The following is a 20,271-nucleotide window of genomic DNA, read 5'->3' on the forward strand; positions in this document are numbered from 1 at the left end:
TAAAATAATTGAGGAGCGGTCATTATTCTTAAGGGTAGTAGGAGTATTGCTTTTAAGTCTGGATATTATCTAAAATGAAGAGGAATTTTCTTATCTAAGTCTCTAGGCTTATGTTCCTCAGGATTTTGATAATTAGGTGCTCTCTGACCAGCTAGTTTAGGAGGAAGGTATTTGGGCAACGTTGAAGGTTCATTTTAAAGGTCCAGAGATGGAAAAGACCTAATTTTAGTTTGTTCAGTTGGAAGGCTTCTGCCTCAGCCTTTGAAATAGATACACTATTTTTAGCCTATATGTTTTGGGTTTGGAGATCTGATTTATATTTAATGTCTTATAAGTAATCTCATGAGAAAAATGTTTCAGTTTTTTTTCCTTAACACAAACATTTTACATGGTTAGGAAAATACCTTATTTGTAAATTGTTTTATTTGTTTGTTCAGATAGAAATAGGTAGGAGAGTCTGTTTTTGGGAATGTCATTGAAGATTCCTGTGTTATTTGATTTAGACTTTTCCTGAAGCTTTACTGTTCTTTCTCAATACTGTATAAATGAATCACGTTTCATGAGGCAGGTAATGATTGCTTGGACTGAGCCACACAACATCAGCCAATTACTTCACTATCACAACATACACTGAATTACTGAATGATGAATCATGTGGGAATACTGTAACAAGACCATATTACGAAGGACTTTTCAATATTATAATAACTTGAACCAATTTATATTTATCCTATGTACCTTTCCAGGTGATGAGTTAAAAAAAATTGTATGTCTGATTCTTGTAGTAATATTTGTTTCCCTGATGCTTGATTATGTGTGTGGTTATTTGGGAATACTGTATTGTGTCAGGAAACCCTGGTGGTGTAGTGGTTAAGAGGTATGGCGGCTAACCAAAAGGTTGGCAGTTAGAATCCACCAGGTGCTCCTTGGAAACCCTGTGTGGCAGTTCTGCCCTGTCCTATAGGGTCGTTATGAGTTGGAATCCACTCGGATTTGGTTTTTTGGTATCGTATCAAAGGTCGGTTGCTCATCTCTTAATTTGTAACACTCTGAAAAAGAGCCTTTAGCAGGTCAGAAAAAGAAAGGAACTGAGCTCATATAGAATGCATTTTTGACTGGCAAGTAACACGGCTAAGTAGAGATGCTAAACCAAAAAACCAAACCCAGTGCTGTTGAGTCGATTCCGGCTCATAGTGACCCTATAGGACAGAGTAGAACCGCCCTGTAGAGTTTCCAAGGAGCGCCTGGCAGATTCGAACTGCCAACCCTTTGGTTAGCAGCGGTAGCACTTAACCACTATGCCACCAGGGTTTCCTAGTAGTTGTTGTTGTTAGGTGCCTTCGAGTCGGTTCCGACTCATAGCGACCCTATGCACAACAGAACCAAACACTGCCCGATCCTGCATCATCCTTACAATCGTTGTTATGCTCGAGCTCATTGTTGCAGCCACTGTGTCAATCCACCTCGTTGAGGGTCTTCCTCTTTTCCGCTGACCCTGTACTCTGCCAAGCATGATGTCCTTCTCCAGGGACTGATCCCTCCTGACAACATGTCCAAAGTATGAAAGACGCAGCCTCGCCATCTTAGCTTCTAAGGAGCATTCTGGTTGTACTTCTTCCAAGACAGATTTGTTCGTTCTTTTGGCAGTCCGTGGTATATTCAATATTCTTCACCAACACCACAATTCAAAGGTGTCAACTCTCTTTTGGTCTTCCTTATTCATTGTCCAGCTTTCACATGCGTATGATGCAATTGAAAATACCATGGCTTGGGTCAGGCGCACCTTAGTCTTCAGGGTGACATCTTTGCTCTTCAACGCTTTGAAGAGGTCCTTTGCAGCAGATTTGCCCGATGCAATGCGTCTTTTGATTTCTTGACTGCTGCTTCCATGGGTGTTGATTGTGGATCCAAGTAAAATGAAATCCTTGACAACTTCAATCTTTTCCCCGTCTATCTTGATGTTGCTCATTGGTCCAGTTGTGAGGAGATGCTAGTAAATGTTAAATCTATCCATTGAAAATTGAATGATGTCAGTTTCAGTAATTAGCTTTATTTATAGAGATAATTTAAATTTTTTAAAATTTTCCTTGAGAAAGTACTTTATAAAATCATATTTTCACTAACGCTTCCCAAAATAATTTATAGATTTTTAAAAAACCAAAACCAAACCCATTGCCATCCAGTCTATTCCAGCCCGTAGAGACCCAATAGGACAGAGTAGGACTGTCCCATAGGGTTTCCAAGGAGTGGCTGGTGGATTCCAATGGCTGACCTTTTAGTTAGCAGCCAAACTCTTAAGCACTGCGCCAGCGGGGCGCCAGTTTTTTAAAAAGCCATTATTTATCACGTTAGCATTATTTTCTTTTTTGGGCGGGGAGGGGAGGAAGAGAATCATGTACTTCTCAAATTAGGATCCAAAGTTTATCTCTTCTGACACCGAGGAATAAGAGGCATTAGTTTGCTCACTGGTTTTACTTACCATTGCCACCTCCAGCATAGATCTTATCACTGAGGTTAATAGGTACATATTGAATGAATATCTGTTTAATTTTGGTTTTGTTTGGTCTTATTTTGGTTGGTTTGTTTTTGAGAAGTGGAGGAAGTGGGAGAGAAGAGGATAGCATTAAAAGTTCCCAGGGTGCAAATTGAAGGCCATGAACACCATAGTCACAGGTTGGAAAGATGATTGTTTCCTTGTTGCTACTAAATCTAAAATGTTAATATGAACATGTAAATTTTTTCATCATTTTATATTGATCTTTCAGGAAAAATATCAGTTAAGGCTACTTATTGGCTTAATTAGACTTGATTTCATAGTTGTAATAATTGAAAAACTTGACATGATTGTATGATTTATAAATTTAAATTTATTTTGCAGTTTTTGTATGGCTGTTGAATTCTTAGTTTATGTGATTTTGGATCTATTACATATGCCAGATATTATAGTAAACGGAGCCCTGGTGGCACAGTGTGGTTAAGAGCTCAGACTGCTAGCCAAAAGGTTGGCATTTTGAATCCACCAGCCACTCCTTGGAAACCCTATGGGGCAGTTCTGCTCTGCCCTTTAGGGTCCCTATGGGTTGGAATTGATCAATGGCAGTGGGTTTGGTTTGGTTATAGTAATTGTAGGTAGTGATTTTACTTAAATGTACATCTAAAAGACTTGCTAAGGGTCTTATTCTGCAGTACAGTTATTGTAAAGAGGTTCCACTCTGTATATATGTATTGATATTTCTTCAGTGTCTAATAAATTACATCAAGTTTTTCATGTATTTTGAAGCTGTTTCCCAGTTATCTCAGTTTTCTTTCTTTCAAGGAATGTTGTTTCCACTGATCTTTGAGAGCATGTACCAAAACAAGCCTAGAGAGTGAGCGAGAGATTACCCTATTTTGTTCCTTTATAGTAGGCAGAGGTATGTCAGTTGGGCTTTGACATTTTCCTACTGAGTTACCAGTGTGTGTCTCCCAAATTAACAGTATTTAGAAAGCAAGGAAGGACAAAAGGATAGCATAGGTGCCAGTTTCCTACTCCTGAACCTGCTCTTATAAAATCTGTTGAGCAACTGGAGAATATGAACAGGCAGATGGAGCTGCATTTCCTCTCCTGGGCTTCTTCGCGTCTCTGTGGGAGTTTTTAAAGCAGCCCAATTGGTTATTAGTTGGTAGCACTTTATGGAGCAGTGAGAATTGGAGGCCCCCTGCCCTGAATCTTTTATTGTACTTACCACAATTATAGTTAAACATTATTTAGGTAGTTATTGGGCATCTTAGTTACCTAGTGCTGCTGTAACAGAAATACTATAAGTGGATGGCTTTAACAGACAGAAGTTTGTTTATTCTCATACAGTTTAGGAGGCTAGAAGTCTGAATTCAGGGCACTAGCTCCAGGGGAAGGCTATCTTTCTGTCAGCTCTGGGGGAAGGTCTTTGTCATCAGTCTTACCCTCGTCTAGGAGTTTCTCAGTACAGAGAGCCTGGGTCCAAAGGACACACTCCACTCCCAGCTCTTCTTTCTTGGTGATATTACACCACTCTCCTCTCTGCTTACTTCTCCTTTATCTCAAAAGAAATTGATTCAAGGTGCAACCTAATCCTGTAGATTGTGTCCTGCCTCATTGACATAACTGCCTCTAATCCTGCCTCATTAACATCATAGAGGTTAGGATTTATAACCATGGGATAATTACATCAGATTACAAAATGGTGGACAGTCACACAATACTGGGAATCATGGCCTAGCCAAGTTGACATCCATTTTTTGGGGACACAATTCAACCCATAACATTGGGTAATCTATATTCCTGTCGGATTATAGCTGCAAGAGAGAAGAGACCATTCCTATCTTGCTTAGGGCCGTATCTGTAGTGTGAATGTAACTCAGTAAATGTCTTTTGAATGAGCAAATGAATGTGTGAATGAGCACAGAATTAGGGGGCAGGTGGCAGGGTGTGTAAAAGTAAGTGTGTGTATGGGGACGTGGATGACCCTGTTGAGAAAAATTCACGGAAGTCTCACTTGAGTTAGGTTCTGAAGGTGGAGTGGGATTTCACCAGGTGGTCAAGTTTAAAGGACACATTCAGCTGCATACACAAAGATACGGGTGTGAAAAAGAACGCAAGATGTTTTCTTATGACCCCTTTGTCTTTAATTTTTCTCTAAGCATGATCAGATTTGGTGATGGTGTGTCACGTTAAGAACTTGAACGGCAAGGGACTTTAGGCAAGTCACTTAGTTAGGAGGAGCTTAACAGTGGTCCAAGCAGGAGAGTTTAAAAAAAAAAAAACAAACCAAACCAAATCCATTGCCGTAGACTTGATTCAGACTCATGACAACTCCGTGTGTTAGAGATTAGAGTTGAGCTCCCTAGGGCTTTCTTGGCTATAATCTTTACAGAAGCAGATTGCCAGGCTTTTCTTTCCAGGTGCTGCTGGGTTTGAACCTCCAACCTTTTGGTTAGTAGTCAGTTACAAACTGTTTGTGCCAGGGTTCCAAGCAAGAGAGTAAGAAGATCTGAATTGATTTAATGGCAATGTATTAGGCAGGGTTCAGGGCAGGAAACAGACCATTGTAGCTATTTTAGCTGAAAGGAGTTTAAGGAATCAGATACTTACAAAATCATTGGAAGGGCTGGAGGGGTTAAGTCAGGAAGCCACTACTGGACTTCATGTTTCAAGACAACATGCTACTGCCCCTGCTGCCACTGCCACTGCCACGGCTGCTTCTCACCTGCAAAACTGCTGAGCAGATGGGGGAACAAGGACTCTGGTTGCTGCATGTTATTACACTTTTTTTTTTCCAGTTGCCCCTGCTGTAGGAAGAGAACCGGGGGGGGGGGGGGGGGGGCTTCAAATCTCCTTCAGGTGCAAATAATTAGGAGAACATAATTTATGTCCAGTGCCTTGTCTGCAAGGGAGTCTTTTTGATGTCTAATCTCTTCAAAAAGAAGAAGCCTGAAATGAAGATTGTGAGAGCCAATCTAGGAGTTCACCATAGGCAGTGAGGATAGAGAAATAGATTGGATATGCTACTTAATTGAATCCATATAACAACAACTGAGTGAAGTTGGTGTTTTTGTCATCCTTAGCCTACTTTTGAGGGAGTACCAAACCAAACCAAACTCACTGCCATCGAGTCGATTCCGACTCAGTGACCCCATAGGGTTTTCAAGGCTGCAAATCTTCAAGGAAGCAGACTGCCCCATCTTTCTCCCATGGAGTTGCTGGTGGTTTTGAATCAACAGCCTTTTGGTTAGCAGTTGAAAGTTTAACCATTGCACCATCAGGGCTCCTTTTTTTCTTTTTTTGTGGGAATGGGTACCCAGAAAGAATATGGCGCTTATATTCATACCAAAAAACCAACCCGCTGCTGTGGAGTCAATTCTGACTCATAGCGACCCTCTAGGACAGAGTAGAACCAGCCCATACAGTTTTGAAGGAGCGGCTGGTAGATTGGAACTGCTGACCTTTTGGTTAACAGTGAAGCTTTTAGCCACTATGCCACGAGGGTGTCTGTGTTCACACAATTGGTATCAATTGGAATTTAATTAAGTACGTTAAGCCTGTGCTCTGAATGTTTTTACTTCACTATTCTGATTTTGTTTTCTTTATGTTGAGGTGCAATCCATACTGAAGGCTGTGGTCTTTGATCTCATCAGTAAGTTCTTCAGGTCCTCTTCACTTTCAGCAAGCAAGGTTGTGTCATCTGCATAATGCAGGTTGTTAATGAGTCTTCCTTCAATCCTGATGCCCCATTCTTCTTCATATAGTCCAGCTTCTCAGATTATTTGCTCAGCATACAGATTGCATAGGTATGGTGAAAGGATACAGCCCTGACGCACACCTTTCCTGACTTTAAACCACTCACCCTCCTCTTGTTCTGTCCGAACAACTGCCTCTTGATCTGTATGTGGGTTCCTCATAAGCACAATTAAGTGTTCTTGAATTTCCATTCTTTGCAGTGTTATCCATAATTTGTTATGATCCACACAGTCAAATGCTTTTGCATAGTCAATAAAACACAGGTAAACATTCTTCTGGTATTCTCTGCTTTCAGCCAGGATCCATCTGACATCAGCAGTGATATCCCCGGTTCCACGTCCTTTTCTGGAACTGGCATGAATTTCTGGCAGCTCTCTGTTGATACACTGCTGCAGCCGCTTTTGAATGATTTTCAGCAAAATTTTGCTTGCGTGTGATATTAATGATATTATATAATTTCTGCATTTGGTTGGATCACCTTTCTTGGGAATAGTCTTAAATATGGATCTCTTCCAGTCAGCTGGCCAGGAAGCTGTCTTCCAAATTTCTTGGCATAGACAGGTGAGCATTTCCAGCCCTGCGTCCGTTTGTTGAAATATCTCAATTGATATTCCATCAATTCCTGGAGCCTTGTTTTTTGCCAGTGCCTTCATTGCAGCTTGGACTTCTTTCTTAGTACCATCAATTCCTGATCATATGCTCCTCTTGAAATGGTTGAACGTTGACTAGTTCTTTTTGGTATAATGCCTCTATGTATTCATTCCATCTTTTGATGCTTCCTGCATCGTTTATTATATTCCCCATAAAGTCCTTCACCATTGCAACTCGAGGCTTGAATTTTTTCTTCAGTTCTTTCAGTTTGAGAAACACTGAGTGTGTTCTTCTCTTTTGGTTTTCTGTCTCTAGCTCTTTGTGCAAGTCATGGTAAACAGAGAAAAGATTCAAGTTTTCAAGGATTTCATTTTACCTGGATCCACAATCAGCACCCATGGAAGCAGCAGTCAAGAAATCAAAAGACGCATTGCATTGGGCAAATCTGCAAAGGACCTCTTTAAAGTGTTGAAAAGCAAAGATGTCACCTTGAAGACTAAGGTGCGCCTGCCTGACCCAAGCCATGGTATTTTCAATTGAATCATATGCATATGAAAGTGGGCAATGAATAAGGAAGGCCAAAGAAGAATTGATGCCTTTGAATTGTGGTGTTGGTGAAGAATATTGAATATACCACGGACTGCCAAAAGAACGAACAAATCTGTCTTGGAAGAAGTACAACCAGAATGCTTCATAGAAGCAAGGATGGCGAGACCGCGTCTTACATACTTTGGACATGTTGTCAGGAGAGATCAGTCCCTGGAGAAGGACATCATGCTTGGCAAAGTACAGGTTCAGCGGAAAAGAGGAAGACCCTCAATGGGGTGGATTGACAAAGGGGCTGCAACAGTGAGCTTAAGCATCACAACGATTGTAAGGATGGCGCAGGATCGGGCAGTGTTTTGTTCTGTTGTGCATAGGGTCGCTATGGGTCGGACCCGACTGGAGGGCACCTAACAACAACAACAGCATTCTAATTAGGTGCAGGGCATAAGCAGGGGCAGTAGAAGTCAAAGATTTTGAGGTTTCTAGCTTGAATACTGGGGTGATAAATACTTGTGGAAGCAATATTCTGTGGGTAGAGATGCAAATCACTTTCTCCCTGCCTTCCACCCCTTTTCCCTTTAATAAGAGGCTAATATTTAAACTGTATGAAGTAAGGATGCTGGGTCAGTAGACTGAAAGCTCTGTTGGTAGATTCCAGGGTCTTATATGGAAGCTTTCCAAGTCATTTTGCCAACTACCCCTTCTTCCTCCTTACGGAGATTTGCTCTGCTTCAGATCAAGGAAAATGTATTATCCAACAATCAGCATACCCCTCCCCCCATACTAGCGCTGCTGCTGTTCCCTACCATTTCAAAGACTTGTGATTTGTGGAAAGGAAAAGTAGATACTTTTTATTAAAAAGTTGCACAGTCCTAGGATGAGCCTCCGCCCCCAAAAATGTGTGTTTTATTAACCAAAAGAATATATTAGCCTTTGAAGAGCAACTTAAGGATTCTCTGCACCTATTACATTGAAGTCTGCACTAATAGACATTTTTTTTTTGGTCTGGGAGAAGGTGTGTCTGTGAACTTACTGAAAATAGATACAAAACTGTGGATGTGTAGAGCCGTGCATTTTTCTGGGGAATGGTCTCCTTATCTTTCATCTGACTTTCAAAAGATTTAAGAATCATTGCTGTTGAACTGTACTACAAAGTAACTTAATTTTTAAGTCAAATATAAGTTCATAGCATATGTACGATATGGGGCTAATTACATTAAGAAAAAGGAAGCTAGAACATTTTTTTTTTTTGACAGCAGTGCTTTTATTTATTTTTTATGTATGCTTCTTTTGAATTCTGAGATTTTTTAATAATAATTTTTATTGTGCTTTAAGTGAAAGTTTACAAATCTAGTCAGTCACTCACACAAAAACTTATATACACCTTGCTACATACTCCCAATTACTTTCCCCCTAATGAGACAGCCCGCTCCCTCCCTCCACTCTCTCCTTTCATGTCCATTTCGCGAGCTTCTAACCCCCTCTACCTTCTCATCTCCCCTTCAGGCAGGAGATGCCTACATAGTCTCAAGGGTCCACCTGATCCAGGTAGCTCACTCCTCACCAGCATCCCTCTCCAACTCATTGTCCAGTCCAATCCATGTCTGACGAGTTGGCTTCGGGAATGGTTCCTGTCCTGGGCCAACAGAAGGTCTGGGGGCCATGACAACCCAGGTCCTTCTAGTCTCAGTTAGACCATTAAGTCTGGTCTTTTTATGAGAATTTGGGTTCTGCATCCCACTGTTCTCCTGCTCCCTCGGGTTGTCTGTTGTGTTCCCTGTTAGGGCAGTCATCGGTTGTGGCCGGGCACCATCTAGTTCTTCTGGTCTCAGGATGATGTAGTCTCTGGTTGATGTGGCCCTTTCTGTATCTTGGGCTCATAATTACCTTGTGTCTTTGATGTTCTTCATTCTTCTTTGATCCAAGTGGGTTCAGACCAATTGATGCATCTTAGATGGCCGCTTGCTAGTGTTTAAGACCCCAGGCGCCACTCTTAAAAGTGGGATGCAGAATGTTTTCTTAATAGATTTTATTATGCCAGTTGACTTAGATGTCCCCTGAAACCATGGTCCCCAAACCCCTGCTCCTGCTTCGCTGACCTTCGAAGCGTTCAGTTTATTCAGGAAACTTCTTTGCTTTTGGTTTAGTCCAGTTTTGCTGACCTCTCCTGTATTGAGTGTTGTCCTTCCCTTCATCTAAAGTAGTTCTTATCTACTATCTAGTTAGTAAATACCCCTCTCTCACGCTCCCTCCCTCCCCCCTCCCCCATCGTAACCACAAAGGAATGTGTTCTTCTCAGTTTAAACTATTTCTCAAGATCTTATAATAGTGGTCTTATACAATATTTGTCCTTTTGCAACTGACTAATTTCACTCAGCATAATGCCTTCCAGGTTCTTCCATGTTATGAAATGTTTCACAGATTCATCACTGTTCTTTATCGATGCGTAGTATTCCATTGTGTGAATATACCATAATTTATCCATTCATCCGTTGATGGGCATTGTTTGCGTCCATCTTTTTGCTATTGTAAACAGTGCTGCAGTAAACATGGGTGTGCATATATCTGTTTGTGTAAAGGCTCTTATTTCTCTAGGATATATCCCGAGGAGTGGGATTGCTGGGTCGTATAGTAGTTCTATTTCTAAACTAGAACATTTTTCATTAAGTATTTGATATTTAGGAGTTGTTATATAAAGGTGTTTTAAAGTAGTTTTTACTAAAAAGTTGAGTTTACTTTGGGGAACTGGTGTTTATAATGATATTGATTGCTTGTAGGATAAATTCCTGTAAACAAAGGTACGGGATTATAATTCATCCAAAGGAAACCTGCCAGGCTAAAAATCCCCTCAAAATGCTCAATTTCAGCCTGACGTGTCTGTTGTTTTTGTAATGCTGATTTTGAGATTTTTCTTGATGACCCTGTGTAGAACCCTGGTGTCAGAGCTGGGATGAAAACCATTGGTCTTGCTCTGACTCATCAGTTTAAAACTTGGGCTGCATGTTGTTCGCCTTCTTTTTTCCTCCCAATTCTTCTTATCTTTTAGATTAAAACATTCTTTTATTACCTGACTTCATTAATTAAAGAGACATAGCATCTCTTATTCTTATGATGTGTATATAATATATTCACTTATACATACACACACACAGACACACACACACCCCTTATTGATGTATAAAGAACTTGAACCCATGCTCTGGGAAAAGTCAAATATTTGACGTCCTAATTATATACTTGGAAACCCTGGTGGCGTAGTGGTTAAGTGCTACGGCTGTTAACCAAGAGGTTGGCAGTTTGAATCCGCCAGGCGCTCCTTGGAAACTATACAGGGCAGTTCTACTCTGTCCTACAGAGTCGCTAGGAGTCGGAATCGACTCAGCAGCACCGGGTTTTTTTTTTTTTTTTTTTTTTACTACTTGGCTTTTAACTGGATAGAATCATGGTACTTTCTTTCCCTTGCTTATCTTTCTCAATGGAAGAAGATACAAGAAACCTGAAGGCCAATTTGTTTGTTATCAAAGGTTTGACTACCTTATATCTGACCATTGTAAAGAGTTGATTAAACAGACCTTTTATTTTTGATAAACCAATATTTGCTGGGCACTACAAAGTTAAGTACTATGTTAGATATTGTTGTGTGTGCTAGAAGTGGGTATGGTCTATAAACCAAAGACGTAGGTAGACAAGAAACAGTTAAGTTCTAATATATGTGTGGACTGTAGATTCATTGATAAGAGTTTAGAAATGGGAGAGCTCAGTGTGACCTGGAAGAAGTGGAACTGGAAGGTCGAAAGCACAAACAAACAGACAAGCAAATACACACACAGACAACTTGTGTATTGTTTTCTTCTTGCCAGGCACTATTGTGAGCACTTTACATATATTAACTCATTTAACTCTTAAAACAGCCCTTTAAGCTGCTAGGTAATACTATCCTCACTTTACAAATGAGAAAACGGGCACACAGAGTTTAAGGAACTCTCCCAAGGTTATATACAGCTAGGAATGATGGACCTTGGATTTTTTGGCCATTAAAAAAGTTTTGGGTGGCTACTATATTTCAGGGAATCTCCTCCTGAGTAGTGCAAATGGTTAATGCTCTTGTCTGCTGACCAAAAGGTTGACAGTTCAAGTCTACCGAGAGCCTCCTTGGAAGAAAAATCTGGCAATTTACTCCTGAAAATCAGCCAATGAAAGCCCTGTGGAGCACAGTTCTACTCTGACACTCAAAGGGTTGCCATGAGTTGGAATTGACTCCATGGCAACTGGTTTTTGGTACTACATTTTAGACACTATTCTAGGAGCTAGAGATAAAACAGGGAACAAGACAGATGAGGTCTGTGTTCTAATTGAACTACTAGTCTGTTGATGTGCAGAAAAGAGTTAACATAGCAGGCCTGACTGCTGTTCTTGGAAAGCCCTGCTTGAATCCGTGATTCTTGGCTGATATCTGGGAATTTGGATTTGGGAAGGGTTCCCACCACCTAAATGATAAGTGTTGGTCATTATGTCTAAACGATATAAACAGTGTGATTTATGCTAAACACTTGCTTTCCTTCTGGAAGTCTGGAACTTGCATATGTGCCCATCAGAGGTACCTATGTGAGCAGCTCCCCCAGTAAAAGCCCTTGGTACAGAGCCTAATAAGCTTTCATGGTTGGCAGCATTTCATATTTCACATCTCAACTTGTTGCTGGGGGTATTTACCGTATTTTTATGCAGATAAGAGGGACCTTCTGCATTTGTTTGCCAACTGCTCACACCTCCCCCCAGGTATTTTCATAAGCACCACTATGCCAATTTTTTGTCAGAAGTTGCTTAAAAAAAAAAAAAATTAGCATAGTGCATTTACAGAAATACGGGGGGTAGGGGAGAGGCTGTGATTGACACAAATGTATAAGGTGTGCACATGTGAAGGCATGCGTTATTTGCATAAAAATATGGTAAGTGAATCCTGTGCAGTTCCACTAAGACGTGACACCTAGAAGCTTGTGTGTAGTTTCTCCCAGACTTTGCTTCATGGATCTTTTCTATTTGCTGATTGTTCTATGTATCCTTATGCTGTAATAGATCTTAGTCCTGAGTACAGCTATAGGTTGAGCCCTGTGAGTTCTGCCAGCAGATTACTGAACCTAATGGTGGTCTTGAGGAACCTCCCAATATAATTGGTAATATATAGTTTACTTCGTTATACTGTACAGTGTCCCTGGATGGTGCAAATGGTTAACAAACTCAGCTGCTAACCAAAAGGTTAGCAAGTCTAGCCAGAGGTACCTTGAAAGAAAGGCCAGGTGATCTATTTCTGAAAAATCAGCCAGCGAAAACCCTACAGAGCACAGTTCTATGACACATGGGGTCATCATGAGTTGGAATCAACTTGATGACAACTTTTTTTTTTAATATTGTACAGTATGTGTTAGATTCTCAACATATCTTGGTTAGCTCTAGAGCCTAGCTCACTAGCGAGGGTACAGCCCAGAGGAGCAGGTCTGAGTATTAGAGGCCCGCGTGGTCTGTGGAAATTCCGGCCTTACTGGCATGAGGTGGTAATCTGAACTATGAAGTCAGGATTTCAATCCAGGAAATCTAGCTCCGTAGTTCATGCTGTTAACCATGTGTTTATTGACCTGATAGATAAAACCCGTGCTTTCATAGTTGAAATATTATGATAGAAGAGATTATTTTTGGAAAGAGAATATCCCCTTCAAGCTGATTTAGGGTGTTTCTCAGAGATTATCAAATGTGTTCCAATGTCTTTGTTTCACTCATCTCTTTGTATTCAGTAGCAGAACCACGAAACATCAAAATACCATTTTAAACAAGTCAGAGGGTCTTTATAAATTGAGCCCATTGACAAGTGCTTTAGTTTTTGTCTTTTGTCTTCCGTGTATCTTCTTTATTTTCTATTCCTGCAGTTATGTCCTTGGGTCAGTTACTGGTCATCTGTTGGTGTTTTTAACCATGAAACAGCAGGACAGAATTGGAAGAACACTAGCCTGGGTTAAGGTAGTAAAGCTAGGTTTGAGTCCAAGCTTTGCCTCTGACTTGCTTGGTGAGCAATTGTCCCTTTCCTCTCTGAGCCTTATTGCAATGATCTATTTCAGATTTGTCATCGTCCGTGTTCTTTCCTGAATCCTATGCTTCTTGTAACTTCCCCTGTCGCTATTTAATGTTATTACTAATTTTTGTTTTAATAACCTATTATTGAGTCCTTATGTCTTTGGATCTCATTGCATTTCGGATCATGATCAAAACCCTTATACTTTTCAAAACTTTTCACTTAAGTCTTGCTGAGCAAATTTACCTGGTATTGTCTCCAATTATCTCAAGCCATATCATATAACTCACAGGAATAGACCTCACTGGTTGAGTGCTTTTGTTTGAAACTTTACCATTGCAAAGTTTTCCTGGAGTAATTAGAGTAAAATGAATGACTACCTCTTCCAATCAAGGAGCCCAGGTGGCACAGTGGTTAAGAGCTGTGGCTGCTAACAAGGAGGTCAGCAGTTCAGATCCATCAGCTGCTCCTTGGAAACTGGGGCAGTTCTGCTCTGTCCTGTAGGGTCCCTGTGAGTCAGAATGACTCGACGGCAACAGGTTTATTTTTTTTTTTTTTGGTCTTCCAGTCAGCTGCGAAAACCAGGACCCTCCTTTAGTTACCATTTTTAAGAAAACATGTATGAGTCTATTAAATTTTCAATCACCCATGTGCCTTTATAAATGTCAGTATTTTCTACCTAAATTGCTAGCTAGAACAGTGTTTAACTCCGAATGCCGCTTAACAACAGTTCTATATAAAACAGACAAAAACCAAACCCTTTGCTGTTGAGTTGATTCTGACTCATAGTGACCTTATAGGACAGGGTAGAACTGCCCCAGAGGGTTCCCAAGGGTGCGATTCACAGAAGCAGACTGTCAATATCTTTCTCCTGTGGAGTGGCTGATGGGACCTTTCCATTAGCAGCCAAGTGCTTAACCACTGCACCACAAGAACTTGTTTTTCTGTATAGAAATGCTTTTAAAATTATTTAAAACAGCTTGGATAAGGTGCTGTTAGAAACATGTATTAATTTCATGTTTACATATAATTTGGTAAACGTGAGGACTTTAAAGGTCTAAATGGGAGAGAATTAGAAGCTTTCTAGTAACCATTCTTTATAACCTTTCCCCCCCAATTTTGGTCTCCATTTCATGAAAGAGCCAATTGATTACTTTTAGGTGATTGATAGGCCTTCAGATGTCTGTCATTGATCATTTGTAAAGAGTGCATTTCTAGGACCAATGATTTTCAGTGACTGGCTCAAGCTGAGACTTAAAAGGAAAATAAAGAGAATTTTAAAAATTCTGTGGGAAAGAATATTAGGATAGCTTTATCTTCAATATAAGGAAATTCATAAAAAATATGTTTGTTCTAGATGTTTTAGTACACACATTTCTACTCTTAAAAGTTGCTTTTGGTGTAAAGTAGTGATGGTATGTGGTGCCAAAAAGCTAACGAACTTACGTTTATTGAAGTGAAATGATCTTCACTGCTATATTTGTTTCCTGTTGCTGCTGTAACAAATTACTGCAAACTTAGTGGGTTAAAACAACACAAATTTATTATTTTACAGTTCTGGAGGTCAGAAGTCTAAAACGGGTCTCAGTGGGCTAAAATCAAGGTGTTGGTGGGCCTGTATTTCTTTCTGAGACTCTAGGGGAGAATCTGTTTCCTTTCCTTTTTCAGCTTCTAGAATGGCCTGCATTTATTGGCTCATGGCCTCTTCCATCTTCAAAGCCAACTGTGTGTCTGTCTCTTTGTCACATCTCTTTCTCTCATTCTTTTTAGGGCCCTTGTGTTTCATTAGGCCCTCGGTGGGGTAAAGGACCTAGTTTTACCCTAAGTAAGGTAGCCTTTCTCCTTGGCTCTGGAGAAATAACCCTTAGAGTAATTGGGGTGCCTTGGTCTGGAACTTCCAGGCCACACTTGAGGATTTATGCTGGTGAGTGGGGGCTGGGCAGAGCAGAAGAGAGACTCACCTGTGAGGCTGATAACATTTAGCATCAGGAGGCATGATTTATCATATCATGCAGGACTGACTGATAAAAGCCTCGAACATGGAGGCTTGGAGAGACTCCTGGCTGACAGGAACATCTGCTCTTAGGAGAGTAGCACGTCCTTTGGAACATGGAAGCTCTACTTTGGGAATCCTCCCAGATCTCACACTGTGCTCTGCTTCCTGTGTATCCTTTTTGGTAATAATACATCTGTAGTTGTAAGTATGGTATACTCTGAGTTTTGTGAGTCATTCTATAGAGCGAATTACCGAACAAAAGGAGCAGTGAGAGCCAGAGATCAGAAAGTAAGGGTGTTAGGTGGGCTTCTAAGCTTGTAGTTACATTCTGAAGGGGTAGTGGGAAACCAACCCTGAATTTGTGGCCAGGAGGTCGGCAGGTTGGGTTGGGATGTTAAGTGCATTCCCCTAACTTGTGGCAAGTGTCTGCCAATTGGGCAGTCTGAAGGATGATGTCCTTTTAATTTGTGAGCTCTGACCTAGCTCCGATTGACTAGAGCCAGAGAGAGGGAGAGCGCTGCTGGGATAGCTGTGATGAGGATGGAGAAGTGGGAATGTGAGGACTGGATCAGTCTCTACATTTGGAGGATTGGATTCATGCTGATCCTTACTGCGCCCGAGATAGTCTAGGACAATATCCCTATCTGAAGGCCCTTAATCACGTTTGCAAAGTCTATTTTTCCATGGAAGGTAACATTGTCACAGGTTCCAGGGATTCCAAACCCATTGCCTTTGAGCTAATTCTGACTCATAGCGACCCTATAAGACAGAGTAGAACTGCCCATATGGTTTCCAAGGAGTGCCTGGTGGATTTGAACTGCTGACCTTTTGGTTAGCAGCTGTAGCTCTTAACTACTGTGCCACAAGGGTTTCTTTCCCGGGATTAGTGTGCAGATGTCTTTGGGAACCATTATTCTGCTTATCACATGTGGATTTGATAAAAATTGTTTATTGAGCCTAGATTTTTGTAAAAGGTACTGCTTTGGATGCACTAGAGATGATATGAGATAGTGAATTGACAATTTCATTTAGCTACCTCCACAGGAATTATCACAAGAATGTTATCGTGTGCATATAAGAGTCATTTAACAAATTCTTTGCAACATGATCTATTGAGAAAATCCTAAGGAATCTACAAAAAAGCTATTAGAACCAATAGCTGAGTTTAGCAAGGTTGCAGAAAACAAGGTGTGTATACAAAAATTAACCAATTCTGTATACTGGTAAACAATTGGACGTTGGAATAAAAATTATCATTTACAACAGCATAAAAATATGAAAACTCTCTGGTAACCCAGAACTGAAGTCAGTCGCAAAGCCCACTTGTCAGATGAAGATTAGCCAGGCCTATTAAAAAAAGAAAAAAACCATGAAAACTTAGCGATACGTTTAACAAAATATGTACATGATTTGTACATCAAAAGTGACAAAATACTGCGGAGAGAAGTTAAAGAATGCGTAAAGAAATGGAAATGGATGGATCTCTGGATGGTGCAAATGGTTAACACTTGGTTGCTAATCGGAAGATTGAAGATTCAGGTCCATTTAGAAATATCTCAGAAGAAAAGCCTGGTGGTGTATTTCCAGAAAATCAGCCATTGAAAACCCTGTGGAGCACAGTGCCACTCTGATACACATGGGGTCACCATGAGTCGCAGTTGACTCGATGGCAGTTAAAAAAAAAAGAAAGAAATAGATGTACCATGCTTAAGGATCAGAAGACTCAATGTTTTTAAGACTCCAGTTCTTCTCATATTAATCTGTAGATTCAATGTGATCTCAGTCAAAAACCCAAAAGGGTTTTTTTGTAGAAATTCACAAGTGATTCCAAAATTTATATGGAAATGTAAGAGACTTCCAAAAACTCAAACAATTTTGGCAAAGGAAAAGAACATTAGAGGTCTTGTACAACCTGATTTCAACAGTTATTGTCAAGCTCCATAATCAAGACTGTGGTATGGGTGTAAGAACAGACGTAGATCAGTGGAGCGTAACAGATAGTCTTTGCGATTTCAAAACTTTTTCATCACCCCCGAAGACCACTCCTTATCCATTGAGTTATCAGTCCTCATTCTGCCATGTCCCATGTCCTGGCAACCACTAATCTGCTTTTTGTCTCTATGAATTTGTGTATTCTTAATATTTCATATAAAAGGAACCATTCAATATGTGACCTTTTGTGTTAGGGTTCTTTCACTTAGCAAAATGTTTTTGAAGATCACCCAAGTTGTAGCACGTATCAGAACTTCATTCCTTTTGTTCTTTTAAATTCTGGTGTGTGTGTGTGTGTATATACACACACTGTTCTTCATTGTGAAAGTAGATTTACGATTTGTATATTCTTTGTGATGTATGTATGAAAATATATCTGTAAGTTTATATGTGATGTTTCCAACCCCCAAAGACAAAGATTGGATTTATAAAGATACTAGTAATAAAAGATAATAATAATGAAAACTAAAAAAAAGAAAAAAAAGCAGTATTTTACGTAAGTCAGAACAGACTTACGATGGAGTTGTCGGAACGGGATCCCATCATAAGTCATAGTCTACCTGTATATAACAAAACATTAGCCATTTTAACCATTTTCTCATGTACAGTTCAGTGACATGCCATAGCATGTTTCAGAACTTCATTTCTCTTTATGGCTGAATGATATTTCATTGTATGTGTATGACACATTTTGATTATCTGTTCACTTGTTGATGGACACTTGGGTTGTTTCTACCTCTTGGCTATTGTCAACAATGTTGCAGTGAACGTCGATATACAGGTATCTGTTTGAGTTCCTGCTTTCGAGTCTTTGGGTATATACCTAGGAGTAGAGTTTCTGGGCCATATAGGGTCACTATGAGTCAAAATCGACAGCAGTGGGTTTGGTTTTTTTAATGGTAATTCTATGTTTAACTTTTTGAGGAACTGCCAAAATGTTTTCTACAGTGGCTGCACCATTTCACAATCCCACTAGCAATGGATGAGGGTTCCATTTTCTCTACATCCTTGCCAACACTTGTTATTTTCTGTTGTTATGATAGTAGGCATTTTAGTGGGGGTAAAGTGGTATCTCATTGTGGTTTTGAATTGCATTTCCTTAATGATGTTGAGCATCTTTTTATGTGCTTCTTGACCATTTGTATATCTTTTTAGAGAAATGTCTATTCAGATTCTTTGCCCATTTTTTAATTGTCTTTCTGTTGTTGAATTGTAAGAGGTTTTTATACATGATACGTACTAGACTGTTACCAGATATATGGTTTGCAAATACTTTTTCCCCAATTAGTGAGTTACCCTTTCATTTTCCAATAGTGTCCTTTGAAGAACAAAGTTTTAAATTTTGATGAAGTCCAATTTATCTTTGCTCATACTTTTGGTGTCAAATCTAAGAATCCATTGCCAAATCCGAGATCATGAAGATTTACAATCCCTGTTTTTCTTCTAAGAGTTTTTTAATTACAGCTCTTGTATGTAGATCAGTAATCCATTTTGAGTTAATGTTTGTACATGAAGTGTAGGCATCCAGCTTTATTCTTTTGCATGTGGTTATCTAGTTGTCCCATCACCATTTGTGGAAGAGTCTATTCTTTTTCCATTGAATGGTCTTGGTACCCTTGTTGAAAATCAACTTCCCTAGATGTTTTGGTTTATTTCTGGACTCTCAGTTCTGTTCCATTGGTCTATATGTCTATCCTTGGTGGTACAATGGTTAAGCATTCAACTGCTAACCAAAAGCTCAGCAGTTTGAATCCATCAGCCGCCACCCCTTGGAAACTCCCTATGGGGCAGCTCTACTCTGTCTTATAGGGTCGCTATGAGTCAGAATCGACTTGACAGCACTGGGTTTATGCCAGTACTATACTGTTTTGATCAATTTGGCTTTGTGGTTAAGTTTTGAAACCTGGACATATGAGTCGTCCTACTCCCCCCCACCTTTGTTCTAGCTATTTGGGGCCCCTGAGGATTAACTTTTCTATTTCTGCAAAAAAGACCATTGTACTTTAATAGTGATTCTAGTGAATCTAGATTGCTTTAGGGACTATTGCCATTTTTTTTTTTTTACTTACAATTACAATTTTATTTTAGCAAAAAGGGTACAAAAGAAGCGACACATAGGGTGAGGTGTGGGAGGGTCAGTAACAAGGAGCTCTTCTGTGTCCATTCCCCATGAAGTCAGGATATGTCACTTTCCTAGCACATTGATGTACTGTCAATCAGGGAAGCTCACCCAAGTTCAGTTTCCAGAGTGTTTATTGGGGTTTCATTTATCACGTGGTTTGTCGGTCTTTGTGGTGGGTCTTTCTGCTGTGGCTGGTTCCCACCATGAGTCATCTCTTTAGTATAAACTGTCAGGTGTGGTCTAAGAAAGGAGCCACAATGCCGTGATGGCCAAGTGCCTTGGCTGCTAACTGAAAGGGCCGTGGTTCAAACCTACCAGCCATTCTGCACGAGAGAGATGTGGCAGTCTGCCTCTGAGAAGATTTATAGCCTTGGAAACACTATGGCGCAGTTCTACTTTGACACGCATGGGGTCACCATGAGTTGGAATTGACTCCATGGCAACAGGCTTGATTTTGGTTTGGTGGCCCAAGGAGGTCATCATGAATAACAAAGACATGACTGTCACTTGGGAAATTCCAAGGGTTTATAGGTCACCTACCAGGAACCAGAGACAAAAGGCCAAATTCTTTGGATAAAGTTAATTCTGAGTATTGCCATCTTAACAATGTTAAGCCTTCCAGTGCATGAACATGGGATGTCTTTCCATTTATTTAGGTCTCTAATTTTTTTTTTTTTAATAATATTTTATTGTTTCCAGTGTACAAG

General features: G+C 40.1%; 1 protein-coding gene across 5 annotated transcripts in view; it reads left to right on the forward strand.

The window, feature by feature from the left end:
* Nucleotides 1-20,271, forward strand: part of SMAP1 (small ArfGAP 1) — a 207,306-nt gene that overhangs the window by 914 nt on the left and 186,121 nt on the right. The window lies entirely within an intron of this gene.

The sequence above is a fragment of the Elephas maximus genome, chromosome 1 (assembly GCF_024166365.1).
Source record: "Elephas maximus indicus isolate mEleMax1 chromosome 1, mEleMax1 primary haplotype, whole genome shotgun sequence".
Lineage (NCBI taxonomy): Eukaryota > Metazoa > Chordata > Mammalia > Proboscidea > Elephantidae > Elephas > Elephas maximus.